The sequence below is a fragment of the Alosa pseudoharengus genome, unplaced genomic scaffold, assembly GCF_046254945.1.
Source record: "Alosa pseudoharengus isolate Yale_2024_CS ecotype anadromous, Long Island Sound unplaced genomic scaffold, YU_APseudo_1.1 YU_APseudo_1.1_scf_25, whole genome shotgun sequence".
NCBI lineage: Eukaryota > Metazoa > Chordata > Actinopteri > Clupeiformes > Clupeidae > Alosa > Alosa pseudoharengus.
The window spans coordinates 2,865,096-2,871,305 of record NW_027468696.1 but is presented as its reverse complement, the minus strand read 5'-3'; positions in this window follow the sequence as shown (position 1 = coordinate 2,871,305).

Sequence of the window (6,210 nt, the reverse complement as noted above, 5' to 3'; positions counted from 1 at the left end):
AAAAGCAGAACCTAATTATGTATTCCCCCTTTTTTCTCAATACTGCCCCCAGGTGTCCACAACTAAAAACTGTTGAAAATATAACAAAATAATAAAGGTCTGCTATTAAATAAAGCAATTAACTAAACAAATAACTAGAAATTGTCATTCTTACTAATTTTAGCTATACAATTGTCGCTTAGAGTGACGGTTTTTATCTTGGGTTAGATGTGCGAAAGGCACCGTTGCTTACAAACAAAAAGGTTGATTGGATGGGCAAAATGTCCAGGATTTTTGTCAGACACAGGTGGCAACCCTAATGCAGCAGCCTACATCTGTGATGACAGTAGTCTTATCAGAGTATATCAAGAATTAAAAGGGAATGTGAAACCTATTTAGAGACAGCACCTATATTTAATTCCACGATTGTTAATGACTGGCTTATCAAACATTTCAGATTATGAACCTGTTTATTACAAATTACAAACCTGTGATGAATGAGGTCAGTTTCTCGCATTTGCGCATGCCTTGAACATTTGCCGGGCGTTTTCACTTCACATCTCATATCCAGTGTTTGGAATAACGCCGTTTAAAAGAACAGCGTTAGGTAACAACGTTATTTTTTCACTAACGGGGTAATCTAAATAATTACTTTCCCCGTCGTTACAACGCCGTTAACGTTACTGGACGTTAAATGCGGTGCGTTACTATGCATTGATTGAATAAACTGTGTAATCCGAACGCACAGCTAGTGAGGAGGTGGGTTAATAACGACGTAAGCGATTATGATTGGCTAAGGCAGAGTCATGTTCCATGATAGCCAATCAGAGCCAGTGTTTTTACACACTTGCCAGCACATGTGCCACACACACACGCAACAGCTAAATTAAATTCGACGAAACAGCAGAGGTCAGGAGCAATCCGAAAAGTTGGCATTTTCAAGGTGGAGATATAAGCACTACTTCAAATTCATCAAGGCAAGAACGTGCATGTAATGTGTAAATTATGTCCAGGAGCGAAGACTTTGTCGACATCCGTTGTAAGCAACTCTAATTTAACCCTTAGAACCCGATTGACGCAAAGTGCGTCAAAAAACACACCCTTTCTTCTCTGTTCCATTGCTCCGCGACTGTTCATCGCAACAAGATGTAACCTTTATTGCATGACAGAGAAGAAGTGGGGCTTTCCAAAGAGACTACAATCAAGTATGAAAATGTAAAAAAATCATGAAATTAAATCAAATTGCATCATATTTACAGTCTATACTTCTCTGCGTTCACCTGCGCACCCATTACTCTCGTTTGAATTATTTGCGAACCCGTGATCGCATAGATATGGGAAGCATATCAGATAAAAGAGGAAACGGCTATCCATTGGTACCATGGATATTGATCTTTCTGGCTTATAAAAACAGACGAAGTGACTGCAAAATATTAACATCATGTACACAAACCAACGCTGCACACCCATTACTCTCGTTTGAATTACTCGCGGACCCGTATGTCAGATGAAAGAGGAGACACAGAGCTATCATTTGATGCCAAATACATCCTTCTGGGTTATAAAACAGACGAAGTGACAGCAAAATAATAACTTCATATAGCTGGACTTACCCCACGTTTTTGTCTGTTTTTGTGGCAAAGCATGTTTATAATCTAACGCTATCGTGTGTTTCTCTATGGCAAAACATGTTCATAATTCAGTTTTGAGATCCTAGCAAATTCCTGCATGGCATCCAATTCAAGGCTCACATTGCATCCCAATTTGTTCAACAAAGAAACACCTTTTTTGCCTTTACTTTGTTCATGGCAATGCAGTAAAACGTTGAGAATCATCATGAGTGCATACACCATAGTCACACATGCTAACAGGCCAACTTGGGTCAAGTCAGGTCAGATCAGTTCGTGTCACAGATATGGAGCGCAGAATGGTCATTTTTCATCGCTAAATAAAAAATGGCATTTATTTCCGTAAATCACACACCACATATTTCTGTAAATTGCTCAGCCCCAGAGTATCCCTCCAACATGGCAATTATATTGCCTGTTTCAGGACAGTCTGCCCTACACACACATGAAATGCAAATACAGGTCAAAATATTAAAATAATTTATAATATGATTTTTATATTTTAATTCTTTAAAAATCAAAATAAAATCAATGCTAGTACTAATACATGAAATGATGGCAGATCTGGATAGCCTAGCTGAAAAAAAAAATATAATATGTGTGTGTGTGGCACTTACATTGACCGTAGGTCTGTCGATGTGCAATATCTTGAATTTCCCCTTGGGGATCAATAAAGTATCTATCTATCTATTTATCTATCTATCTCTATCTAATAAATATCAAAAGTTATGTAGCCTACAAACACCTGTCTGTTCTACTCATTTCAACTGGCTGCTCAAAACTGCTCAAAAAAATCCAAATTCTTTGACATATAGCAACTTTTTTTTGTAACAGTAACGCAAATAGTTACTTTACCTAGTAATAAGTTACTCTTATCATAGAGTAATTCAGTTACTAACTCAGTTACTTTTTGGAACAAGTAGTGAGTGAACTATAACTAATTACTTTTTTAAAGTAACGTTCCCAACACTGCTCATATCATATAAAGTGAATAGCTAAAGCCTGACTAATAAGCGCAAATTGAAGCTATTTCCCTTAGTGTGACTGACTGCTATAGGCTACTTTGACTTTCCTTGAGTAAGCATTCACATCATTGATGTTACACTTGTGTGCAAATTATAGGAATATGATCCAGAAATTGTAATGTTGTGGCAAGGTGGCCTGGATCAACTTTGTTTATTCTACTTTGAGTGCGCGATGAGTGGTCTCTTACTTGTTCACGATTGACTTAATGACTTTTTAATTAATGCAATTGTTTTGTAATGGTCCAAATGCCCACCAAACCCCGTTATGCAAACCCTGTCACCTATATGCAGACTGACCAATGAATCTGCCACGGTCTCTGACCCTAGTAGCCCTGCCACACTCCTCTGCCACTACTGTTTTTTTTTTTTGTTATTAATTACAGACAATAAAGACGTACGTTTCTTGCCATTTCCATTACATTTTGGAGCAGGTTCGAGTACGGATGGGTCCACAAATTAGTTTTCATTCGTATTAATATTGTGGGATAGGCCATTGTCTCCGCGGAGGTCTGCAATCTCGAGCGTCCTTCTAGTTAGCATATTAAAATGAGTGTGATTGAGGGAGGAGAGAGGGTGGAGTATAATGCTTGTTCATGTGCGCTTAATTTCACGTTAATTGGGATGTACAAAGAAAGGTTGCGCGGTTTGCTTCTTATGTACAGTTTCATACATCTGGATTATTGTATGCGTGTGCAACTTTCCAGATTTTTGCGTACGCAATGTTTTAGTAGGAATTCCACGCAAGTCTTTGTATATGAGGCCCCTGAAGAAGCATGAAGGTTAAAACATCTGCATTTCAGAATTATTTGTCCCTTTAATACCCTGAAAATTCAGAGTTCTCGCGAGAGCACAATTTGAATTGTCTCTGCAAGACACTCTGGCAATGAGTAATGATGCACATTGGTTCCTCGCGATGCGAAAAGTAATCACGGCGGTGTATCTGATATAGGCGGGCCAGAGGCGAGCTAAACAGATGACGACAGCGCTGCAACGAATCAGTCAGTAAACATTGGTCGTAGTGTTACCCAATTGCGTCGAAGTCCGGAATCAGTCAGCAAACATTGGTTGTAGTAATTAACTGCGTGCAGTGAGATTTTCAAATGCGTGCTTGGTGCTGCCCCTCGAGTTGGGCCATTAAATTATTTGTGGCCAGACCCTCTGGCAATGAGTAATGATGCACATTGGTTCCTCGCGATGCGAAAAGTAATCACGGCAGTGTATCTGATACATGCGGGCCAGAGGCGAGCTAAACAGATAATGACAACATTGAAGTCCGAAATCAGTGAATAAACATTGGTCATAGTGTTATCCAATTGCGTGCAGTGAGATTTTCAAATGCATGCTTGGTGCCGCTCCTCGAGTTGGGCCATTACATTAGTCATGGCCAGACCCTTAATCTTTCTAGATTTCCAGGGTCTGTAATCTCCAGGCTAAGAGTTTAACATGTGTGATAATTCAAAATCCCCATGTTATTTTCACATGGAAAAAAATGCAAGATACCTGATCTCATAATATACCGTATTTTCCGGACTATAAGTCGCTCCTGAGTATAAGTCGCATCAGTCAAAAAATGCGTCATGAATAGGAAAAAAACATATATAAGTCGCACCGGACTATAAGTCACATTTATTTAGAAATGTATTTCACAAAATCCAAAAGGATGAAGACGAAGGAGTGAAGGCAGCCAAGTGGAGGGCAGGAAGGTAGGCTAATTGCAAAACAAAAGATTCACTGAAAGAAAATGCCATGTGGTACACCAAAATGTATCTAAAATGTGGATACAATGCAATCAAGCATTTTGGGCGATGTGGAATCACAAGCTGGCAGCAGATTAAATGCTCATGAGAGAGAAAAAGATGCAGTTTTAGACGTGACCAAAGCAAGCCAGGCGATAGGCCTATAGGCCCGAAGGTAATTGTAAAGCAATTTACAAAAGCATTTTTGAATCTGATATGATACATGAAATTTTTGCTAAAAATGTGGAGAATGCAATGCAATCAAGCATTTTGGGCGATGTGTAGCTGGCAGCAGATTAAATGCTCACGATAGAGAAAAAGACTGTTTTAAATGGACATGCCCGAAACTGGCATGCCAGGCAATAGGCCTATATAGGCCCGACGGTATTTGTAAAGCAATTTACAAAAGATCCACTGAAACAAAAATGCTGATGTGGTACATGAAGATTTAGCTAAAAATGTGGAGAATGCAATGCAATGCAATCAAGCATTTTGGACGATGTAGAGAGACAAGCCAGCAGAAGAACAAATGCTCGCTGGCCACCTCCGAGAAAGCAGAGAAAAAAAGATGCACATTTAAAACCAGGGCCTAAATTTCAGCGCGGGATTGCGGGTAGGCTATTGCACATAAATTATTAATAAAATTAATAAGTATTGAGCATATTAATAAAAGTCCCGCAACTCTAGCCATCATAATGCGAGAAATTCCCACACATTTTACAACGCTGTCTGACGTTAATCTAATAATGGAGCGGCCTGAATGCGGAACTAGACTGGACGGACCAACTCTGACTTCAATTGAACCCCATGCAGAGACACACACACACACACACAGGCGCGCGCAGGACCACTTTGGGGGTGCCTCTCTTTGCGCTCTCTCTCTCTCTCTCTCTCTCTCTCTCTCTCTCTCTCTCAGCAGGATTTGTCACCACTGAAGTCAAATTATAGCCTATATAGTGCAGGGCGATATGTAGCAAAAAAAGGTGTTTGGAACATTTCATATAGATTTTTGCAAATTATGTTTTTTCACTTCTTCAGACCCTATAGTTTGCAAAACTACCTGTTTCCAATTTTTCCCGGACTGCACAGGTCCAAAATCCAAGATGGCGGATATATCACCAAAAATTGCAAATAATCGCCTTTTTAAACATTTTAAATGGATATATGTTAGGCATTATCATTATATACATACATTTTCTAATAAAATGTAATGACTTAGGTAATAAATATGACCATGGGTGACATGAGATGTCATGATTATCAACCAGTGATGGGTGTAACCACCATTATGCTATTTATTGGCATACCCGGAAAAACACATTGACTGATTTAAAAGTTTCCTTCACATAACCTAATAATCATTTGAATTAAAGTAATGTTCTGCACTCAACACAATAGATTAGAGTAGATTAGATTCAACTTTATTGTCATAGCAGAGTACAAGTATGAAGACAATGAAATGTGGTTTGCGTCTAACCAGAAGTGCAAAAAAGGAGAAAAGTGCAATGTGATATACAAAGTATAGACAGGTGGTGCATAGACAGGTCAAGAAATGTAGTGCAGTGTAGACAGTAGTATACAGTTGATTTATATAAAGTAGAGAGGTTTAGAGTAATATAAATATGTGCAGTGTATTAGCAGTTACCTTATAAGAGCAGAATAAATATGGCTATGTAATGTGAACAATGTATGAACAACATGGGGGGGGGGGGGGTCTGCCTCCTTGTTGTCCCTGTCAAGGTTGCCATGGTCGTGGACACCTCAACAGGTACAGGCAAGGAGGCATTGGACAAAGGGTGGGTAGGGGGGGGCTTAGTTGGTTGGTTGTCACTGGGATGGAGA